The 25,102-nt window shown below is 39.2% G+C and overlaps 1 long non-coding RNA gene across 1 annotated transcript; it reads left to right on the top strand.

Annotated features, from left to right (window-relative positions):
- Positions 1-9,810: 9,810 nt before the first annotated feature.
- On the top strand, positions 9,811-11,403 carry LOC128312590 (uncharacterized). Its single transcript, XR_008292071.1, has 2 exons — positions 9,811-10,276; positions 10,397-11,403. It is a non-coding gene; the product is annotated as an uncharacterized LOC128312590 (long non-coding RNA).
- The last annotated feature ends 13,699 nt before the right edge of the window (positions 11,404-25,102 follow it).

Below are 25,102 nucleotides of genomic sequence, written 5' to 3'. Positions count from 1 at the left end.
AACTTAGGGAAAAACAATCAATCTTTCATAGTTTTTCTTTTTTAGGTATTCTTTTATTTTTTAGCTTTATTGAGTATAATTGACAACTAAAATTGTATATATTTAAAGTATGCAATGTGATGATTTGACATATGTAAGCTTTGTGAAGTGATTGACACATCAAGTTAACACATCCATCACCTCACAGTTACCTTTTGTGTGTGTGTGTGTGTGTGTGTGTGTGTGTGTGTGTGTGTGGTAAGAACACCTAAGATCTTCTCTCCTAGCAAATTTCAAGTACATAACACAGTATATTAACTATAGTCACAATGCTGTGTATTAGATCCTCTGAGCTTATGCATCTTATAACTGAAGTCTTGTAAATTTGACTCAACATTTCCCCATCTCCCCCACTTTTCAGCCCCTAGTAACCACCATTTTACAACCTGTTTCTATGGGTTTGACTTCTATTTTTGTATTTTTAAGATTCCACATGTATGAGTTCGTACAGTATTTTTCTTTCTCTGTCTGGCCCATTAAGTCCTCTAGATTCATTCATCTTGTTGCAAATGGTAAAATTTCCTCCTTTCTCATGGGTAAATAATAGTCCATCATATAAAATCTCACATCTCTTTTTTTTTGGTTCATCCCTTGATGGACAGTGAGAGAATTTCCACATCTTGGCTATTGTGAGTAATATTGCAATGGACATGGGAGTGCATATATCTCCTTAAGATACTGATTTTGTTTCCTTCAGGTACATACCTAGAAGTGGAATTGCTGGACCATATGGTAGGTTTGGTTTTTTGGAATCTTCATACTATTTTTGTCATGGCGGTACAAATTTAAATTCCTACCAGCAGTACCCAAGGTTTCCTTTTTATCCATATCCTCCCTAATACTTATCTCTTGTCATTTTGGTAAATGCCATCCTAATGGACGTGAGGTGATATCTCATTGGTGGTTTTGATTTGCATTTCTGTGATTAGTAATGTTGAGCACCTTTTTTGTGTCTGCTGGCCATTTGTATATCTTCTTTGGAAAAATGTCTATTCAGGGCCTTTGCCCATTTTAAAATTAGATTATTTGAGCTTTTTTGCTATTGAATTCTTTATATATTTTGGATACTAACCCTTCTCAGATATGTAGTCTGCAAATTCTCTCATCCATAGTTGCCTTTTGATTTTGTTGATTATTTTCTTTGCTGTGTGGAAGCTTTTTAATGTTTGTTTATTTTTGAGAGAGAGAGAGAGACAGAGCAAGCAGCAAGCGGGGTGGGGGGGGCAGAGAGAGAGGGAGATACAGAATCTGAAGCAGGCTCCAGGCTCTGAGCTGTCAGCACAGAGCCTGACCCAGGGCTTGAACTCATGAGCCATGGGATCATGACCTGAGCCAAAATTGGACACTTAACTGACCGAGCCACCCAGGGGCCCTGTGGAAGCTTTTTAGTTAGATGTAGTCCCACTTGCTTATCTTTGCTTTTGTTATCTTTGCTTTTGACTTCATATCCAAAAAATCATTGCCAAGGCAATGCCAGGGAGTTTTTCCTTATGTTCTAGGAGTTTTACAGATTCAGGCTGTATGTTTAAGTCTTTAATCCATTTCAAGTTAATTTTTGTGTATGGTGTAAGACAGGGATTTGGTTTAATTCTTTTGCATGTGGATAACCAGTTTTTCCAACACCATTTGTTGAAGAGATTATTCTCTCATTGTGCATTTTTGGTGTACTTTTCAAAGATCAGTTAACCGTATATACAGTTGGGTTTGTATCTGGGTTCTCTATTCTGTTTCACTGGCCTATGTGTACTATACTGTTTTGATTACTATAGCTTTGTAATATAGTTTGAAGTCAGGAAGTGTAATGCCTCTGGCTTTGCTTTTTTTCTCAAAATTGCTTTGGCTATTTGGGGTCTCTTGTGGTTCCACACACATTTGAGAATTATTTTTTCTATTTTTGTGAAAAATGCCTGTGGAATTTTGATAGGGGTTGCATTGAATCTGTGGATTGCTTTGGTTAGTATGTATATTTTAACAATATTAACTCTGCCAATCCATGAATGTAGGATATCTTTCCATTTATTTGTGTCTTACTTGATTTGTTTCATCAATGTCTTCTAGTTTTCTTAGGTTTTATAGTATATGTCTTTTACCTTCTTGTTTAAATTTGTCCCTAATTATTATTTTTATGCTATTATAAATGAGCGTATTTACTTAGTTTCTTTTTTCCAGTAGTGCATTCTTAGTGTATAGAAATGCAGCTGATTTTCTATATTTATTTTGTGTCCTACAGTTTTACTGGATTTATTCTAAAAATTTTTTCATAGATCCTTTTCATAGATACTTTTTTGGAAATTATAATGTTGCTGGATTTAGCTAACATTTTTTCATAGATCTGTATCTTAAATATATATAATAGAAATTTCATTTATTTCTGCTATTACTATGATAGGGCAAGATAGGACTCAGTAAGCAGAAAGGGAGAGGCTAAGGCCTGAAGATCCCTGGGTGGGGAAAAACACATATTTTAAAACATTTCTTCTGGGAATGTCAGACTTGGAGCAAACTCCTTCAGGTGTAAAGTTCTTCTTAAGAATGTGACAGCACCTACTCCCCCTCAGGTTTCCCTCAGGAATTTGACCAAAGACCTGACTAAAAAATATGTAGCAGACCATAAAACGTAGGACCCACAAGGAATGGCCATAGACCACCCCCTCATACAATGGAAATGAGCCAATCAAAAAGGAACGACTAGGCATTTAGAATTACCTAGCCAGTAAGGGTAGAACCTGAGAAGAACCAAGGGAGAAGGGAAGGGACCCGCCCAAACCCTATAAAACAAAAGCCCCTTGCCCATTGTTGAGGGCATTCACTTTCGAATGCGCCCTCTCTGTAAAGAGAGCTTTCATACTATTCTTACTTTCTGATCTTATACTCTAATAAACTTTTGCCTGCTGCTCATTTTATTTTGTGTCCTTCTCTTCACTCTTCAAAGCTTCAAGACAACAAATCCTGGGCATTGAGATGAAAAACACTCTTTTCCTAGTTTCCTATTGTGGGACATCAGACTATTATATTGATTTGAAGCTTTCCCTCTTTTTCCCTATTAGTATGATAGGGAAAAAATAGGATAAAATAGGCAGAGAAGGAAAGGATTAGGACCTGATGTCCCTGGGTGGGGAAAGATATATTATGGAACAATGTTGGGAGTGTCTGACCACAGCAAACCTCCTCAGGTGACTCCCCCTCAGGTTTCCTTCAGGAATTTGACAAAAGACCTGACTAAAAATAAGTAGGCTGTAAAACCTATGACCCATGAGGAACTGGTATGGTCATAGACCACCCCTCATACAATAGAAACGAGCCAATCAGGAATGGACAACCCAGCACCTAGAGTTATCCAGCCAATGCAGATAAAACCTGAGAAGGAACAAGGGGGAAGGGAAGGGTTAGGGTGACCAGAACCTTATCAAACAAAGGCCTTGCCTGTGGTCGGCAGGCGTTCACTTTTGAATGTCCCCTCTCTGTAAAGAGAGCTCTCCTACTATCCTTCCTTCCTAATCTTATACTCTAATAAGCTTTTGCCTGCTGCTCATTTTGTGTCCACTTCTTCATTCTTCGAAGTGGCAAGACAACGAATCTCGGGTATTGTGGTAAAAAATCCTGCAACATTAGCACTGCTTTAGCTGCAGAACACAAATTCAGTTATGTTTTTCATTGTATTTTCATTGTAATTCAGCCTAGATGTTTATCCTTTGGACCAGAGACCAGCAAACTTTGCATAGGGCCAGATACTAAATACTTTAGGCTTTGTGGAGTGTATAAGGTCTATATCATTTGTTCTCTTTTTTCTTCTTCTTTATAACATTTTAAAAGGAGACTATTTTTTAGAGTGTTTTAGGTTCACAGCAAAATGGAGCAGAAAGTACAGAGATTTTCCGTAGATCATCTGTGTATCCACATGTGCATAGCCTCCCCCATTATCAGCATACCCCACCAGAATGGTACATTTGAGACGACTGATGAACCTACAATGGTAAATCATAATCACCCAAAGTCCATAGTTTACATTAGGGCTCACTCTTGGTGTCTTACATTCTATGGGTTTGGACAAACGTATAATGACCTGTATGCACCATTATGTTACCACACAGACTAGTTGCTCTGCCCTCAAAAGCTTCTGTGCTTCACCTATTCATTATTCCCTCCCCACTAACCCCCAGAAACCACTGATCTTTTTACTGTCTCCATATTTTTCCCTCTCCCATAAGGTCATACAGTTGGAATCATAGAATATGTAAACTTTCAGACTGGCTTCTTTAAGTTAGTAATATTCATTTAAGTTTTCCTCCATGTCTGTTCATAGTTGAATAGTTCATTTCTCTTTAGCACTAAATAATATCCTTTTGCTAGATGTACCACAGTTTATTTATCCATTCATCTACTGAAAGACATCTTGCTTGCTTCCAAGCTTTGGCAATTATGAATAAAGCTGCTGTAAACATCTGTGTGCAGGGTTTTGTGTGAACATAAGTTTTCAACTCCTTTGGTAGGAGTGTCATTGCTGGATCATATAGTATGAGTATGTTTCATTTTGTTGGAAACCACCAAACTGTCTTCCAAAGTGGCTATACCATTTGGCATTCCTTCCAGCAAGAATGAGAGTTCCTGTTGCTTCACATCCTCACCAGCATTCGGTATTGTCAGTTTTTGCGCGCGCGCGCACACACACACACACACACACACACACACACACACACACACAAAATGGCTTGTGGGACTATAGCTTGCCAAGCCCTGCCTTAGACCTATTTCCCACCTTCCATAGTCTTGACTGTGTGTCTCTAGGCTTGCATGGTGCATGTCCTAGCTGAGCGTTTGTACTTCAACACACACCCACACAATTAAAGCTTTCCCTCTTCTGCAAGTTTGTCCACAACCTTCTCCTTTTCCAGGACTCACTTCAGTTCTTATTACCACTTCCATGAAATTTGTTCTGTCCCATTCATTCTACCCCTGTCTCTTTTTCTGAAAACTTACTGCTTGTAATTTTGATAACACCATTTTGTGCTAAATGCAGACCATCATGGTTTGCTACTTTCACTGCTTCATGTATTTTGATTTGTTTCTGCAACTGGATGGTAGGGTTCTGGAGAGCTGACATTTAGCTTAACAACTACAATGATAACTGTGCTTTGTTTTAAAACAACTCTTTTGGGGTTATCAAGAGTTTGCATGGGCTTCTGGGCCAGGAATTTTATCTCTAGTTGACAAACTGAGGCTCAGACAATTATCATGGACCAAGGCAACATGGACGAAGGCTCTGGGACTTGTAAATGATGAAATCAGATTCAGACCCCCAGGGCTGGCCTGTTGCAGCTTCAGTATCCTGATATTTGTAGTGCATGGTCACTACGCCCTTGGCCCAGCTGGTTGAAAGGATGCCTGACGCTGAGAGGCTCCATGTGCGTTTCCCCGGCTGTGTTGTCTAGTCCCGTGTCCATACCCCCACTTCTTCCCCTGACTGTGTGCACTGTTTTTCTGCTGTATGCTGCCGTTATTTTAGGGAGAACTTGGGCTATTACCCTTTCAGAAGACGTGCACCTCCATCCTTTCACATCTGGAAAATCTGCAGACAAAGAGGACTCTGCCTGAAAATGTACTCATTTCCTGGAGCTGTTTTTGGCTGGAAAGGCCACGTTGCAGGGGGAGGACTTATCCCTCTGGAAGTCTAACACCTGTCCTGAGGAGAGACTATTCCCCACCATTGCTGTGTCCTCCTCTGTGGAAGCAGTGAGCCCGGGGGCCCAGGCCTGTTGAACTCTGGCATAGGAAACTGCCTCTTTTGTAGTGCTGTCTCTGTGTTAGTAGAGGAAGTGTTGGTGGAGAAACTAGGGCTAGGATTTTCATAGCCTCAGCAAGCATCATCGGGAAACACAGGAGTAAGTGCGGGCCCGTCCGTGGCTACTGCGGAACCAATACCCCCCCGCCTGTCCTCTCAGTGAGTCCAGGAATGTTACACTTTAGAGGAAGATCTTGGGCCTGACCTGGGATGTCAGAGTGGCCATCCTCCCTCTGGCCTCCCTAAGCCCAAGCCTAGACCCTGCCTGGTATGTGCTGGCCAGTGGCACTTGCTCTCTCTGCACAGGCATGGCTCGCACAGGATTGCCCACTCCACCCACACTCTGGAGCTGGATGCCTGGCACAGACACATGCCCAAAGTTGTCACTTTAAAGGAGAAATTTGGCTGGGTTCAGGCTAGGAGACTCCCTGGAGCACGTGACAGGGACACCCAGGTTCTTGGAGAGCCCTTTCTGTGGGGCTCAGCTCTCGTTAATTCAAAGATAACACAGCCCTCCTGTCTAGAGAAACTCATTTTCCTTTAAGGCCCCTTCCTTGGCCCAGTGCTCTACAATCAGTAGTTTTGTCATTCATTCAAGTCTTCATGAGTACCTGGTCCTGGGAAGTGATTGAGGGTTGGATACTTTGGGGAAGATGAATACTTGGTAACATTATATACGCACAGCCCCTCATTAACTTACAGCAGCTTCATAAGGCAGATACTCTAGGGTCTGGAATTCAAAGAGGATGAGACCTAGTTGCTTGCCAAACCGCACACGGTTTGGTGGGGCAGGAGCCCAGAGTTTGAGCTCAGGTGTGCGCTCTTTGACCTCTACGTTCTCTTGTGTCTCCAGTTTGGACATTGGTCAGGAGTTTCAGTGCAGACACAGGAACTGTCCCTGGCTGGGGTAATCAGAAGATGGATTTCTGAAGCGGTCAAAGATGGCTCACAAAATCTCGGAGAAGGTGGATTCCGGCTGGACGCTGCCCATCTCATTTCTTGTTCTCCGCCTACAGGAAGGCGAAGTTTCTCAGCTCACCTTTCAGTCAGGCCAGTGGAACATGGCAGGAAATGATATCTAGCATTTCCAGGCCCGGCTCTAAAATTTTGTGCCCGATCCTTGGCTTTTACTCTCATGTGAAAGAGGAGGAATCGGAGATGGGTAGAGCCACACCAGTGAAGCAGCCCGGCCTTGCGTCCCCACCTGGAGCTGTCCTGCTCAGGCCAGCTGTCCAGCCTGCATGGGCCTGCATGTGACTGGGAAGTAAAGCTTGCTGCAGTTAGCTGATGAGATGTTGGGTTTGTTTGCTGGAATGGCCTAGGCTATTCTGACCAATAAAGCCAGAAAACTAGGCTTGGTGGCTCCAAACTCAGGCCCAATGCCCTGAATCATGTGCTCAGACTGCTTCGTCGGGACACCAGTGCTAGTACTGCTGACACAGGTGGCAAGGTCTGCCTCACCATCACTGCGACGCCAGGCGGTAGACACTGGGGATCGAGCCTCTGCTGAACTGTCTCTGGAAGGTGGGAGCTGGAGCCATGCCAGCTCCAGTAGGCTCTGGAGACTAAAAGATTAAAATATGGATCCTAGCGGCGCTGGGTGGCTCAGTCGGTTAAGCGTCTGACTTCGGCTCAGGTCATGATCTCGCAGTTCGTGGATTTGAGCCCCGCCTTGGGCTCTGTGCTGACAGCTCAGAGCCTGGAGCCTGCTTCGGATTCTGTGTCTCCCCCCTCTCTCTGTCCCTCCCCCACTCGTGCTCTGTCTCTCTCTCTCAAAAATAAATAAACAGTAAAAAAAAAATATATGGATCCTACCCTTAAAGTGTTACCCATCCATTTGGAGGAGTGAAAAGCCATGAAAGGTCATCATAATGGAACAGAAAGTGGTAAGTGTGTTGGAAAAGGATGGGTACTGGACTCGGATTCCTGGAAGAAGAGAGGCATTTAGGTCAGGATTAGTCGCCTATGTGTGCTCGGGCTCTGGGTATAAGGCCTAAGGCTAGATTCAGTTGTGTTACTATCTTTTGCAATTCAAGAACTTAAGGAAAAGTGTTGAAGATAAAGGTGGACATAGAATTTATTAACAACAACGAAACAATCCTACAACCCCAAAACATACACTCAGTGTATATGTACTTATGGATACATACGCTCATACCCTGCACCTGACTCTTGGCTCATAGTTAACTCTCTCTCCTTCCAGTATAGCCTTATTTGGCAGTGAAGTGAAAGGCAACTTTATTTGTTGTTTTAACTCTTAAGACATTGCCTTTTTTGGGTCTTTTATTTATGAACCCAAAGTTGTACTCTTTCTATCAATACTTTCATTAATGTCTCAATAATAACATCACTAGTGACTCTACTTCTACTCTTGATTGTTATTTATTGGGTTCAACGTCTCACACAGTTCTGAAAAAATAATCCCATTGTGTTAAAATGCTTTTTCACAGCCATTTAATGGTTAAGACACAGGGCTGCTAACATTGACCTTCCCATACACATCCTTGTTTTTTTGTAACCATCAATCATTCATTTGCAAGTCTATAACCTACAATTTTGCATTCATTAGTCGTCATTTAACATATAACTCCTGACAAAATTATTGATGTATTAACATCATATTTTTATTATATGCTTAGGTTCCCAAATCATCCTGAGTCCCTTGAAGGCTGCTATTCTGCTTGTCTTAATAAAGTACAGCAAAAGATTGGAAATAAGCCAAATATGTGTAAAACAGAAACTACTTAAATAAGTCATGACACATCTCTCCATGGGATATTACACAGTTGTAAAGAATAATGAGGAGGCACTTCATGTCCTGTTATGCAGTGATCACCAAGACATATTGTTAAGACAGCCAAATGCAGAGCCCAATGTAGAGAGTGCTACCACTTTCGGTATAAAGGAGACGTTAAAATGTGTGGGCTTACAAAGGCACGAAATACCTCTGGGTGGACATACCCAGAAGCGAGATAACATTTGTTACCATCTGGGAGGGAAATCATGTGGCTGAAAGGCTGGGTTAAGGGGGGAAAGTTTTCAATGTATATGCTTTGCTTTTGTACCCTCAGATACTTCAAATAGGAAATACTGTATTTCCTAAGTGTGAGGATATTCTCGTACGTAACCGCGGTGCAATGATCACAATCTGCCAATTTAACGTGAATGTACCATCATCTGATCCACAGTCCGTCTTGTAATTTCAGTTCTCAGTAATGACTCAATAGCCTTCCCCCCCAACCCCCCCATCTAAGACTCAACTCAGGATCACATGTCATATTAGCTGTCACGTATTTTAGTCTCCTTTACCTCGGAATGAGTCCTACATGTTTCTTTGTCTTTCTTTCTGTCAATGGCAGCAATGATGAAGCCTCTTTAAGTGGCTTCTCGGACAGTAGATGTAGACAGGTGGGAACTGGAAGAGGAGAGCCAAGGCATGGAGGCCTTAGGGATGGCTGTCAGCTTCAGCCTTACTTGTGGTCTAATACGTGGAACCCTTTTGAGGACTCGGTGGAATAATAGCATTTTGGCAAGGGTGAGAACGTGCTCCTAGGCTGCAGGGATGGGTGGGTGGGTCTTACAGTCATAAGTTGGGTCTACATAGACATTTTGTAGGCTTATTTTGAAGGCTGGTGAGGCCAGGTGACATTTTATTACATTCTTAGGTACATTTATAAGGGGAGGTTGTCTGTAGCTTTCATCAGAATTTTTTAAGGCTTTTTATTCAAAGTTTTAAACGCATGCAAAAGCAGAGAGTGTTTAACGAACCCCCACGTACTCTCTACAGTGGTTTTGCTGGCTGGTCAGGGACTTGGGAAGGCACAATTAAAAACTGGTCACAAGGCATTCTGGGGAAGAGGTGTGTGGCTGGACCTCTCTAAATGGCCGCAGAATGTGAAGATCTGCATCCCAATGGTCACTCAAGAGTAGTTGCAGCCAAGAAGGGTTTTCATAATCAGGTAGATGAAATGATCCGTTCTCTGGATGTCAGTTAGCTTCTTTTCCAGGCATCTCTGTTCTTGCCCAAAGGCCTCAGAGATCAAAGTGGCCAAGACAGCAGTGACAGAGATGGTACATCAGCTCAACATCATGGACTGTCCACTTCCTAAAGCCTAATCTCCAACAGCAGAGACCGACACTGAGCCCTCCATGTAGCACTACCCTTTGGGAAAACCAGTGAGCTACCACAACATACAAAGGATAGGATTTTGATGTCACTGACATGGATACTCTGGATATGGATTTGCTTTTCTTGTCTGCAGTACTTCTTCCAAAACTGTTATGCATGTGCTGACAGAATATCTTAGTCACCATGACGGTATTACGCCTTGCATCACTTCTGACCAAGGAACTCATTTTACAGCAAATGAGGTACAGCAATGAGCCCACATTCACGGGAATCAGTGGTCTACCATATTATCCTGATTACTGTAGCCTTATAGGAAGTCTTGAAATCAGGTAGTGTATGTTCTACTTTGTTATTCTTTTTACAATTGTTCTGGCTATTCTAGATTCTTGGCATTCTCTTGTAAAGTTTTAGAATAGTCTTGTCATTTTCTACCAAAAAAAATCGTCTAGGATTTGAATGGGATTGTGTTGAATCTGGAGACAAATTTGGAGAGAACTGACGTCTTCACTACACTGAGGCTTTCAACTCCGAACATGGCATATCCCTTTGTTTATTTAAGTCTTCTTTACTTTCATTAGCAATGTCTTTTTGTGCACAGGTCTTGTGGACCTATTTTGTTAAATTCTTTCCAAATTATTATATGGTCTGTGATGCTACTGTGTAAATCGCATGTTTTAAATTTTAGTTGTCTGGTAACTTATTGTCAATATGTAGGAATACAATTCGTATATTGACTTTGTACTTTTTTAAGGTTTATTTATCTATTTTGAGGGAGGGGAGGGGCAGAGAGAAAGGGAGAGAATCCCAAGCAGGCTCTGCATTGTCAGCACAGAGCTCGACATGGGGCTTCAACCCATGCACCGTGAGATCGTGACCTGAGCCGAAACCAAGTTATACACCCAACCCACCGAGCCACCCAGACACCCTGACTTTGTATTTTAGAATTTTTTTGTGAATTTTCTTATTTTAGTAATTTCATAGTATGTTTCTTAGGATTTTTTACATACAATCATACATTATTATGTCTTCTGTAAATAGTTTTACTTCTTCTAATCCATAACTTTCTAATTTATTTCTTTCTATTTTGTTTTGTCATGTGGCACTCTAGTACAATACTGAATAGAATGATGAGATAGACAATTTTGCCTTTTTCTTGATCTTATCATTAACTGTAATGGTAGCTCTGTGTTTTGTATTTTTTTCCTTAAGTTCACTGAAAACTATTATTGTGATTTTAAAAACAGCCTAATGGGTTTGTAATGAATTCAGCATATCATTCTTGTTGATATTTTAGAACTGATACTGACTTTTGCTAGAGAATTAAAAAAAATTCAAAAGTGAAAATTGTGTAATAAACTCCATCCCTGGCAAAACCTGCCATGTCACATGGTCACAACTCACTGTTCTGTACAAAAGTTTGTATTAATAAAGCTGTGATATAAAAATCAAATAACAAGCAGTGGTGTTTTAAGTGTAGACAGGTTTTCCATTTGTTCCATTACTTATAAGGCTTGAATCTGTCTTTAACAATGTAACATTAAATTCAGTATGATGACAAGTCAATTAAAAAAAACCCATCCTTTTATACTCTGAAGGGTTTCTTTTTCTTTCTTTCTTTCTTTCTTTCTTTCTTTCTTTCTTTCTTTCTTTCTTTCTCTTTCTTTTTTTTTCTTTTTTCTTTTCTTTTTTTTTTTTTTTGGTCATCTTTCCTCTTTTCCTTTTCTTTATCTTTGCTCTTTTACTTCTTTTTCTGTTTTGTGTGTGTGTTTGACTTTTTTTTCAATTTTACCTTAGTGTCTGTGTGCTTATTCATTTTTTAAAAAATGTTTCTTGTGTTTGTTGTTCTTGTCCTGACGTCCTGCTGGGCTGGCACTGCCACTGTGCCTTCAGCCTTGGCTTCCAGGACTATGGCTTCCACGTGGGCTGCCCAGGACAGCTGGACTCTGGCTCCTGCTAAGCCCGTCTGGCCGACGGCTGCTGTGTCCAGGCCCTTTTGCTTCCTTCATTACTGTGTTGTTCAGTTCCTTAGACATTTTGCTGAATTTTTTCTCTTCTTTTACAGATAGGTTTCTTTCGCTATCACCTTCTTTAGAGTCTGGTGCAAAGCAGGTTCATCACTTCCTTAGGTAAGTCAGAGGAAGGTCGAAAGGCGTAGTTAGCAGGGGTTAAGGCTGGCCAGCATTCTTACATTTGCTCTTTTTTCTATCTGTGTGTCTAGTGGAGTAAGAATATAAATTGTTGCCACTCGATTCTTTGTTGCTCCTTGCTTCTAAGATGAGTGGCTCATGATCCTTACAAGGATTTTTGTCTGCCACTTAGTCTCCTTGCTGGAACACGTGGTATCCTAAGTGGCTTTGTGATCATGGGAGTTTTTGATCTCTTGTGGTACCTGACCTACCTTTTTGGGGGAATGTCCTGTTTATTTTTTTGGCAACTCTCTCTTCCCTCAGCTTGTTTTTCTGTTCAGATGCAGAAGCTGTAAGTTTTTTTTGTAGACTCCTTTTATTAGGTTGAGGAAGTCCTCGTCTATTTTCAGTGTTTTGCTGAGAGGGTTGGTTGCTGTTGTCTTTTCTCATAACCAGTTCTTTAATTTTGTTTTTGTTTTTTCTGTGTCTCTCATGATGATTATAATTTGCCTCTTTTATTCTGTTAATGTTGAGGAATACAGTAAGTTTTCGAATGTTAAGTCAACTATACATTCCTGGGATAAACCCCACTAAGTCACATGTATTATCTTTTTTAATATTGCTGGATTCAACTTACTAATGTTCTGTTCAGGATTTGTGTTCAGGAGAGATAGCCATCTGTAATTGTCTTGTAATAACTTTGTTTTTCTCATCAGGATAATGTTGCATTATAAAATAATGTGAGAAGTGTTCCTTTCACCTCTTTTCTGGAAGTTTTCATGTTAAGACTGGTATTATTTCCTCTTTAAATGTTTGATAGACTTCAGCAGTGAAGCCATCTGGTATGGCATCTTCTTTGTGAAAAGGGTTTTTTTTTTAATGTTTATTTATTTGTGTGTGTGTGTGTGAGAGAGAGAGAGAGAGAGGAGTAGAGAGAGAGGGATAGAGAGAATCCCACGCAAGTACCATGCTCAGTGAAGAGCCCAGTGTGGGGCCCGATCTCATAACCATAAGATCAGTACCTGAGCCGATATCAAGAGTTAGACGCTTAAACCAACTGATCCACCCAGGCGCCCCTGTGAAAAGGGTTTTTAAAAAGTTGTTATGAATTCAATTTCTTTCATAGATATAATATCATTTAAATGATTTCTCTCTCTTTTTTTGACTTTACAAATTTGTAATTTGTATGATTTATTTTCTCATTTTAAACAAACTTACTTTTGTACTTAATTCTGTATTAAACATGTATTTTTTCTATTTTTAATTAATTAATTAATTAATTAATTTTTAGTTTACATCCAAGGTAGTTAGCATATAGTACAATAATGATTTCAGGAGTAGATTCCAGTGATTCATCTCCTATGCATAACACCCAGTGCTCATGCCAACAAGTATCCTCCTTAGTGCCCCTTACCCATTTAGCCCATCCCCCCACCCACAGTCCCTCCAGCAACCCTCAGTTTGTTCTCTGTATTTAAGAGTCTCTTATGTTTTGTCCCCCTCCTTGTTTTTATATTATTTTTGCTTCCCTTCCCATATATTCATCTGTTTTGTATCTTAAATTCCACATATGAGTGAAGTCATATGATATTTGTCTTTCTCTGACTTATTTCACTTAGCATAATACCCTCTAGTTCCATCCATGTTGTTGCAAATGGCAAGATTTCATTTTTTTTGATCACTGAGCAATACTCCATTGTATATATACATATATATATATATACCACATCTTCTTTACCCATTCATTGTCAATGTATATCTGGGCTCTTTCCATACTTTGACTATTGTCGATAGTGCTGCTATAAACATTGGGGTGCATGTACCCCTTTGAAACAGCATACCCGTATCCCTTGGATAAACACTTAGTAGTGCAATTGCTGGGTCATAGGGTAGTTCTATTTTTAACTTTTTGAGGAACCTCCATACTGTTTTCCAGAGTGACTGCACCAGTTTGCATTCCCACCAACAGTGCAAAAGAGATCCTCTTTCTCTGCATGCTTCCTAACATCTGTTGTTGCCTGAGTTGTTTCAGCCATTCCAAAAGGAGGTGGTATTAGATGGTATTAAATGATTTCTCTTTTTATGTCAGTTTTTGTAATTTTCCTTTTTTTAAGGAATAGGTAGTTTCATTATGTTGATGAATGTACTGGAATAAATTTGCATATATTGTTAGTCTATCATTTTAGTGTTTGTAGGACCTGTAGTTATGTTTCCTCTTTAACTCCTGATATTGGTAATTTGTGTTTTTTCTTGGTAACTGTAGAGGTTTATCAAATGCATTACATTTTTAAAAGATACAGCTTTGGTTTAATTGGTTTCTCTGTACTGTTTGTCCATTTTCTATTTCATTATTTTTTTAAGTTTATTTATTTATTTTGAGAGAGAGAGAGCGCATGAGCAGGGGAGGGGCAGAGGGAGAGAGAGGGAGAGAGAGAATCTCAAGCAGGCTCTGCACTGCCAGTGCAGAGCCTGACCCAGGCCTCTATCACAGGAACTGTGAGATTATGACCTGAGCTGAAACCAAGAGTCAGAAGCTTAACCGACTGAGCCACCAGGCAAACCCTCATTATTCTTATTGTTGCCTTCATGTTTCTCTTCTACTGTTTTCGGATTAAGCTACTCTTTTCTTTCTGCTTTCTTAATGTACAAGTTTAGATGATTGGCGCAACAAAGATCCTCTCCTGTCAACCCCCTTGTTTATTTTTCTTTGTGTGAAAATGCATACATTCTAGTTATACTGCAGTTTCTTTGGCAAGCATAAACTATCTTTTCTAACATACCTCAGCAGGTATGTTAGATAAACTGGCTTCTGAATTTGGTACCAGTCCAGCATGGATTAAGAAGAAGAAATCTACTGAAATGAGGATAAAGAGGATTTTAAATGATAACAGAAATTCTATTTGGTAAAATTGGAGTAAATTCTCTTTTATGTCATTTCCCCCAAATTCCATTTTAAAACAGGTGGCCTTTTAAAGACAGATGTTTCTGTTGTACTGGGCCTTGGATACATTAGCTGTCCTGGGCTTTCTCAGCAGAGATACGGACCTGACATGTGACCTGGGAGTGTTTTCCCTGAATCCAGTCAGTGTTAATTGGTTCCAGATATGGAGAGGAGATGGGTAATCTCATAGTCTACAGATGTCAGAAGCTTCTTCTTACCCTGTCTTTTCATATTTTCAATTAATAAGCCTTTTTGAAAAACATTTGGACTTCCGCTCACCTGGACTTCCAGGTGAGTTCTAGAAAGTTGTAAGAGACCATTTCTCTCACTGTAACAATGTGAGTAAGCTGTATGAGCTACAAAATCATAGTGGTTAAAAGCTACCGGAGAGCTGAAGATGCAATGAATTTAAAATGACCTAATTTACAAACTGAGGGTTGATGGGGGGTGGGAGGGAGGGGAGGGTAGGTGATGGGTATTGAAGAGGGCATCTTTTGGGATGAGCACTGGCTGTTGTATGGAAACCAATTTGACAATAAATTTCATATATTAAAAAAAATACATATAATATAAAAAAATAAAAATAAAATGACCTAATTTCAGCGTAAAGAGCCTTTTTAAGGAGAGTGATACATGAGGCTGCTTTCACATAGGAATATTGTGGATGGAGGAGGAATCCCTACCATAGATAGGGGATTTGGGAGATGCAATGAGAAACTAGCTGAACTGGCTGAAATTTGGATGAGCTGGTATGATGTAGTAAGATTCCAAAAGACCTAAATGCAAACGGCACCCACCTGCAAATTCTCATCCATAAGGCCCCACCAATGCATGGCTCTTGTCAGTCCTTGAAGGACAGGGAATGAGTGTGGAGAGAGATTTTCCTAGGAGCACTCACAGGTCGCTTTTTCTACCTGAGTCTCCACTGAGTACATAGCAACAGCACAGACAAGAAAGGATAGAGACCCCTTCAAGTCACACGTGCCCACCGATCCTTTCCAAATGAGTACATAGTCAAAGATAGAAGACATGTAAAAAAGCAGGAAAATGTGACCCATAACCAAGACAAAAAAATGGCCAATAGAAACAGAACCAGAAATGACCCAGATGTTGGACCCAGCAGACAAAAGTTTTAAGGTAACTCTATTAATGTGTTTAGTGGAAAATATTGGAAAAATAAGTAAAAATAGGGGAAACTGCAGCAGAGAATCTGAAATTCCATAAACGAATAAGATGGAAATTCTAGAACTGATATGAAAATTTCATTTGAAGGATTTAACAGCAGAACTTGAAGACAGGTTAATAAAATTAATCCAAATTTATGCATAAGGAGAGAAAAATTAAAATTAAAAAGTTACGACAGACTCTCAGAATTGTAGGATAATATCAAACACTATAATGTATGTATATTGGAGTCCCTATGAAAGAGACAAAACAAAATGCAGCACAGGGAATATTTGAAGGGATTAGACTTGAGAATTTTCAAAAATTAATAAAAAAATATCAATTCACAGATGTTAGAAGCTCAGGAAAAGCCAATTAGAATAGATACCAAAAAAACCCACAAAAAACCATATCAAGGCACATCATAGTCAAAATACTGAAAATTAAAATTAAAGAGAATATATTAAGCACAGCCAGAGAAAAGTGGCAAATAGTTTAATGATACAATAATAAGAATGACAACTAACTTCTCATCAAAAACTCTAGACTCCAGAACACAGTGGAATAGCTTCTTTAAAATGCTGAAATAAAAAAAAATATATATCAATCAAAATACATACTTAAAGAATGAAAGAAAAAAAAGACATTTGCCCTCAGAAAAAAGCTAAAAGCACTTGACTCTGGTAGACTTTCCTTACAAGAAATTAGTTCTTCAGGCTTAAGTGAAAAGGTATCAGATGACGCCCAGATCAATAGGAATGAACACTAGAAAAGGGCAAATCCGTGGGAAGGGGTGGTGTGTGAAGATGTAATCATCACTTTTTATTTACCCAATAGGTATTTAGATTTACCCTAATTTCAGTAAACTCGTTGCTCCATATTAAAGAGTGAACACTGGTATATATGGTGGTGAACGCTCTCAGGTTTCATTTGTTGAATGTATCTTTAATTCATGTTTATGGTCAATGGGTTTTTCTTTCTTGAGTAAAGTATTTTGTGTTGAGGGTTATTTTCTTTCCGCATATGAAGATGGTCATTCCACTGTCTCTTAGGTTCCATTGTTTCTTGATTTTTGGGTTTTTTTGTTCTGTTTTGGTTTTTTTGAGGATTCAGCTGTCAGAATAAATGATACACTCAAAAGATGTGGATTTCTTTTTAACACTCTCCCTGGGATTTATTTGGCTATATATATATATATATATATATATATATATATATATATATTTGTGTGTATATATATATTTGTGTGTATATATATATATATATTTATAAACACACACATATATATACATATATATGTATGTATATACATTATGTATATATATATATATATATATATATATATAATTTATTGTCAAATTGGTTTCCATACAACACCCAGTGCTCATCCCAACAGGTGCCCTCCTCAATGCCCATCACCCACTTTCCCTCCCTCCCACCGCCCCCCCCCATCAACCCTCAGTTTGTTCTCAGTATTTAAGAGTTTCTGATGGTTTGCCTCCTTCCTCTCTGTAACTTTTTTTTTCCCCTTCCCTCCACCCTGGTCTTCTGTTAAGTTTCTCAGAATCCACACATGAGTGAAAACATATGGTATCTGTCTTTCTCTGCCTGACTTATTTCACTTAGCATAACACTCTCCAGTTCCCTCCACGTTGCTACAAATGGCCAAATTTCATTCTTTCTCATTGTTTATTTGGCTTTTTAAAGATGTGGTTTGGTATGTGTCTTAGTCTGTTTAGGTTGCTATAACCAAATACCGCATACTAAGTAGCTTATAAGCAACAGATATTCCCCTCTCACAGACATGGAGGCTGGAAGTCCAAGGATCATGGCCCAGCCTGATGGGGTAAGGGCCCTCTTTGTGGTTGAGAGATGGCGTCTTCTTGCTGTGTCCTTACATGGTGGAAGGGGCTAGGGAGCTTTCTGGAGCCTCTTCAAAAAGCACTACTCCCATTCATGAGGCTTCTAATCTTCCTGGACTCAGCACTTCCCAAAGGCCTCATATCCTGATATCATCATTTTTGAGGGTTAGGATTGTAACATATGAATTTGGTGGGGGGCATATTCAGACCCTAGCAACATCTTTTGTTGGTTCTGGATACTTCTCAGTCACCATTTCTTCACATGTTCCTCTGTTCCTATTCTCTTTTATTCTGAGACACTAATAAAACATATGTGTTAGACCTCCTCACAATATGCTCTATGTCTATATCTGTTAGGAAGTGAATATTTCCATATCTCTGCATAGCGAGGACTTTCTGAGCAAATGTTATTGATACCTGAGGGGAAGGCAGTTAGAACTGAAGCCACCTGTTCCCATTCAAAGGGTAAAAAAACTTATCTTCTCTGAACCCCCCACCTCCCCAAGCCAAATACTTATATTCTGGAGTGGGGACTTCCCTGTTTTGCTTATTAGTTTTTTTTAAATATAATTTATTGTCAAATTGGCTAACATACAGTGTGTAAAGTGTGCTCTTGGTTTTTGGGGTAGATTCCCGTGGTTCATTGCTTACATACAACATCCGGTGCTTATCCCAATAAGTGCCCTCCTCAATGCCCATCACCCGTTTTCCCCTCTCTCCTGCCGCCCATTCACCCTCAGTTTGTTCTCTGTATTCAATAATCTCTTATGGTTTGCTTCATTCCCTCTCTGTAACTATTTTTCCCTCTTCCCTCCCCCAATGGTTTTCTGATAAATTTCTCAAGATCCAAATATGAGTGGAAACATATCTGTCCTTCTCTGACTGGCTTATTTCACTCAGCATAATACCTTCCAGTTCCATCCATGCTGCTGCAAATGGCATGATTTCATTATTTCTCATTGCCAAGTAGTATTCCGTTGTATATATAACCCACATCTTCTTTATCCATTTGTCAGTTGATGGATATTTGGGCTCTTTTCATAATTTGGCTATTGTTGAAAGTGCTGTTATAAACATTGGGGTGCATGTGCCCCTATGAATCAGCACTCTTGTATCCCTTCGATAAATTCCTAGCAGTGCTATTGTTGGGTCATAGGGTAGTTCTATTTTTAATTTTTTGAGGAACCTCCACAGTTTTCCAGAGTGGCTGCACTATTTTGCATTCCCACCAACAGTGCAAGAGGGATCCCATTTCTCCACATCCTTGCCAGCTCTGTAGTTTCCTGATTTGTTCATTTTAGCCACTCTGACTGGTGTGAGGTCTTATCTCAGTGTGTTTAAAAAAATTTTTTTTAATGTTCATTTTATTTTTGAGAGAGAGAGAGAGAGAGGGACAGCACGAGTTGGGGAGGGGCAGAGAGAGGGAGACACAGGATCCTAAGCAGCCTCCAGGCTCTGAACTGTTGGCACAGAGCCTAACTCAGGACTCAAACTCATGGACTGCGAGATCATGACCTGAGTCTAAGTCAGCACTCAACCGACTGAGCCACCCAGGCACCCCAAGTGTGGTTTTGATTTGTATTTCCCTGATGATGAGTGATGTTGAGCATCATTTCATGTGTCTGTTGGCCATCTGGATGTCTTCTTTGGAAAAGTAATATTCATGTCTTCTGCCCATTTCTTTACTGTATTATTTGTTTTTTGGGTGTGGAGTTTGGTAAGTTCTTTATAGATTTTGGATACTAGCCCTTTATCTGATATGTCATTTGCAACTATTTTCCCATTACGTTGGTTGCCTTTTAGTTTTGTTGATTGTTTCCTTTGCAGTGCAGAAGCTTTTAATCTTGATGAGGTCCCAATAGTTCATTTTTGCTTCTAATTCCCTTAATTCTTAATTCTTTGGAGATGTGTTGAAGCAAGAAATTGCTGCAGCTGAGGTCAAGGAGGTAATGTTGCCTGCTTTCTCCTCTAGGGTTTTGATGGTTTCCTGTCTCATATTTAGGTCTTTCATCCATGTTGGGTTTATTTTTGTGGATGGTGTGAGAAAGTGGTCTAGTTTCATTCTTCTGCATGTTGCTTTCCAGTTCTCCCAGCACCATTTGCTAAAGAGACTGTCTTTTTTCCATTGGATACTCTTTCCTGTTTTGTCAAAGATTAGTTGGCCATGTTTGTGAGTCCAATTTTGGGTTCTGTATTCTATTCCATTGGTCTATGTGTCTGTCTTTGTGCCAATACCATACTGTCTTGATGATTACAGCTTTGTAGTAGAGGTAAAGTCTGGGATTGTGATGCCTCCCACTTTGGTTTTTTTCAATATTACTTTGCCTATTTGGGGTCTTTTGTGGTTCCATACAAATTTTAGGATTGTTTGTTCTAGCTTTGAGAAGAATGCCAGTGCAATTTTGATTGGGATTGCATTGAATGTGTAGATTGCTTTGGGTAGTATTGACATTTTAACTATATTTTTTCTTCCAATCCATGAGCATGGAATGTTTTTCATTTATTTGTGTTTTCTTCAATTTCCTTCATAAGTTTTCTATAGTTTTCAGCATACAGATCTTTTACTGTTTTACTTCTTAGTTAATTCATTTACATTTCAGAGGGGGATAAAACCTGGAATCGTGGAGGCATTTGTTTACATTCCAAATGATAGTAAACTAGATAGTTAATTAGATACTAGATAACTATCTAGTAAACTAGATAGTAAACTTGTGACTAAAGTAAATGGTTCTCTCCCTCCCTACTCTCTCTTAGGAAGAGAGTGCGCTAGCTGGACATTGTGCAACCTATATAAACTGCTAGATTCATAATTTCAGGGTTTCTCTCCTGCGGTGTGAAAAACTCTTGGGTCATGCAGGTGTAACCTCTGGTTCTCATTGTGTGACCCTGAGGCAGAGGAAGTTGGATGTAGGGAACGATACAGTTACTGCTGTAAATTATAATCTGCCTTCTCCCCAACTTAATGATTTTAATCAGGATAACAGACATAAATAAAACCATTTAAAACTTATCACTTAGATTTTCTGCCTCATTTCCCATCTTCTTGTCTTGACTGTTCTTTGCATAGTTTCTTCCTACATTTTCATTCACAAATTCTCTCTCAGCTTTTGTAATCTACCATTGAGCCATTCATCAAAATGTTTTGGGGGTAATGGAAATGCTTTGTTTTTCTATTGTGGTGGTGGTTGCACAAGTACAGTTCACTGAAGTATGTACTTTGAATAAATGGATTTTATTTTATGTAAATTATACCTCAGTAATGTTGTTAAAAAGATAAAAAGGAAGATAGACCAGAAAAAATCTTATTCTTAATTTTCATATTATCATATTTGACAGTTTAAAAAATTCTATTTTGTTCCCTTACATATCTATTATGTGACTTTTTAAAATTTTTATTTTTTAGTTTTTAAAATTTACACCCAAATTAGTTAGCATATAGTGCAACACTGATTTCAGGAGTAGATTCCTTTAGTGCCCCTTACCCATTTAGCCCATCCCCCCTCCCACAACCCCTCCAGCCACCCTCACTTTGTTCTCCATATTTATGAGTCTCTTCTGTTTTGTCCCCCTCCCTCTTTTTATATGATTTTTGTTTCCCTTCCCTTATGTTCGTCTGTTTTGTCTCTTAAAGTCCTCATATGAGTGAAGTCATATGATTTTTGTCTTTCTCTGACTGACTAATTTCACTTAGTGTAATACCCTCCAGTTCCATCCACATAGTTGCAAATGGCAAGATCTCATTCTTTTTGATTGCCGAGTAATACTCCATTGTATATATATATATACCACATCTTCTTTATCCCTTCATCTATCGATGGACATTTGGGCTCCTTCCATACTTTAGCTATTGTTGATAGTGCTGCTATAAACATGGGGGGTGCATGTATCCCTTCAAAACAGCACACGTGTATCCCGTGGATAAATGCCTAGTAGTGCAATTGCTGGGTTGTAGGGTAGTTCTATTTTTAGTTTTTTGAGGAAGCTGCATACTGTTTTCCAGAGTGGCTGCACCAGCTTGCGTTCCCACCAACAATGCAAAAGAGATCCTCTTTCTCCGCATCCTCGCCAGCATCTGTTGTTGCCTGAGTTGTTAACGTTAGCCATTCTGACAGGTGTGAGGTGGTATCTCATGGTGGTTTTGATTTGTGTTTCCCTGATGATGAGTGATGTTGAGCATTTTTTCATGTGTCAGTTGGCCATCTGGAATCTTCTTTGGAGAAGTGTCTATTCATGTCTTTTGCCCATTTCTTTACTGCATTATTTGTTTTTTGGGTGTTGATTTTGATCAGTTCTTTATAGATTTTGGATACTAACCCTTTATCTGATATGTCATTTGCAAATATCTTCTCCCATTCTGTCGGTTGCCTTTTAGTTTTGCTGATTATTTCCTTTGCTGTGCAGAAAGAAGCTTTTTATTTTGATGAGGTCCCAGTAGTTCATTTTTGCTTTTGTTTCCCTTGCCTCTGGAGATGTGTTGAGTAAGAAGTTCCTGCGGCCAAGATCAAAGAGGTTTTTGCCTGCTTTCTTCTTGAGGATTTGGATGGTTTCCTGTCTTACATTGAGGTCTTTCATCCATTTTGAGTTTATTTTTGTGTATGGTGTAAGAAAGTGGTCCAGGTCATTCTTCTGCATGTCGCTGTCCAGTTTTCCCAGCACCACTTGCTGAAGAAACTGTCTTCATTCCATTGGATATTATTTCCTGCTTTGTCAAAGATTAGTTGGCCATACGTTTGTGGGTCCATACGTTTCTGGGTTCTCTATTCTGTTCCATTGATCTGAGTGTCTGTTCTTGTGCCAGTACCATACTGTCTTGATGATTACAGCTTTGTAGTATAGCTTGTGTAGTATAGCTTGAAGTCTGGGATTGTGATGCCTCCTGCTTTGGTTTTCTTTTTCAAGATTGCTTTGGCTATTCGGGGTCTTTTCTGGTTCCATACAAATATTGGGATTATTTGTTCTAGCTCTGTGAAGAATGCTGGTGTTATTTTGATAGGGATTGCATTGAATATGTAGATTGCTTTGGGTAGTATCGACATTTTAACAATATTTGTTCTTCCTATCCAGGAGCATGGAATCTTTTCCCATTTTTTTTGTGTGTGTCTTCTTCAATTTCTTTCATAAGCTTTCTATAGTTTTCAGTGTATAGATTTTTCACCTCTTTGGTTAGATTTATTCCTAGGTATTTTATGGTTTTTTCGTGCAACTGTATGGGATTGATTCCTTGATTTCTCTTTCTGTTGCTTCATTGTTGGTGTATAGGAATGCAACCGATTTCTGTGCATTGATTTTATATCCTGCAACTTTGCTGAATTCATGAATCAATTCTAGCAGTTTTTTGGTGGAATCTTTTGGGCTTTCCATGTAGAGTATCATGTCATCTGTGAAGAGTGAAAGTTTGACCTCCTCCTGGCTGCTTTGGATGCCTTCTATTTCTTTGTGTTGTCTGATTGCAGAGGCTAAGTCTTCCAATACTATGTTGAATAACAGTGGCAAGAGTGGACATCCCTGTCATGTTCCTGACCTTAGGGGGAAAGCTCTCAGTTTTTCCCCATTGAGGATAATATTACTGTTGGGTCGTTCATATATGGCTTTTATGCTCTCGAGACATGCTCCTTCTATCCCTAATTTCTTGAGGGTTTTTTTTTTTTTTATCAGGAAAGGATGTATTTTGTCAAATGCTTTCTCTGCATCTATTGGATCATATGGTTCTTGTCCTTTCTTTTACTGATGTGATGAATCACATTAATTGTTTTGCAGATATTGAACCAGCCCTGCATCCCAGGTATAAATCCCACTTGGTTGTGGTGAATAATTTTTTTAATGTATTGTTGGAGCCGGTTGGCTAATATCTTGTTGAGGATTTTTGCATCCATGTCCATCAGGGAAATTTGTCTATAGTTCTCCTTTTTAGTGGGGTCTCTGTCTGGGTTTGGAATCAAGGTAATGCTGGCTTCTTAGAAAGAGTTTGGAAGTTTTCCTTCCATTTCTATTTTTTGGAACAGCTTCAAGAGAATAGGTGTTAACTCTTCCTTAAATGTTTGGTAGAATTCCCTTGGAAAGCCATCTGGCCCTGGACTCTTGTTTTTTGGCAGATTTTTGATTACTAATTTGATACTGGTTATGGGTCTGTTCAAATTTTCTATTTCTTCCTGTTTCAGTTTTGGTAGTGTATATGTTTCTAGGAATTTGTCCATTTCTTTCAGATTGCCCATTTTTTTGGCATATAATTGCTCATAATCTCTTATTATTGTTTTTATTTCTGCTGTGTTGGTTGTGATCTCTCTTCTTTTATTCTTGATTTTATTTATTTGGGTCGTTTCCTTTTTCTTTTTGATCAAACTGGCTAGAGGTTTATCAATTTTGTTAACTTTTTCAAAGAACCAGCTTCTGGTTTCATTGATCTGTTCTACTGGTTTTTTGTCTGTTTGTTTGTTTTGTTTTGTTTTTGGTTTTGATAGCATTAATTTCTGATCTAATCTTTGTTATTTCCTGTCTTCTGCTGGTTTTGGGTTTTATTTGCTGTTCTTTTTCCAGCTCCTTAAGGTGTAAGGTTAGGTTGTGTATCTGAGATCTTTCTTCCTTCTTTAGGAAGGCCTGGATTGCTATATACTTTCCTCTTATGACCGCCTTTCCTGCGTCCCAGAGGTTTTGGGTTGTGGTGTTATCATTGACTTCCATATACGTTTTAGTTTCCTCTTTAACTGCTTGGTTAGCCCATTCATTCTTTAGTAGGATGGTCTTCAGTCTCCAAGTATTTGTTACCTTTCCAAATTTTTTCTTGTGGTTGATTTCGAGTTTCATAGTGTTGTGGTCTGAAAATATGCATGGTATGATCTCGATCTTTTTGTACTTACTTAGGACTGATTTGTGTCCCAGTATATGGTCTATTCTGGAGAACGTTCCATATGCACTGGAGAAGAATGCATATTCTGCTGCTTTAGGATGAAATGTTCTGAATATATCTGTTAAGTCCATCTGGTCCAGTGTGTCATTCAAAGCCATTGTTTCCTTGTTGAATTTTTGATTGGATGATCTGTCTATTGCTGTGAGTGGGGTGTTGAA

Source organism: Acinonyx jubatus, chromosome D2, assembly GCF_027475565.1.
Source record: "Acinonyx jubatus isolate Ajub_Pintada_27869175 chromosome D2, VMU_Ajub_asm_v1.0, whole genome shotgun sequence".
Lineage (NCBI taxonomy): Eukaryota > Metazoa > Chordata > Mammalia > Carnivora > Felidae > Acinonyx > Acinonyx jubatus.
Note: the sequence above shows the minus strand (reverse complement) of the source record. Positions and strands in the feature narration are given on the sequence as shown.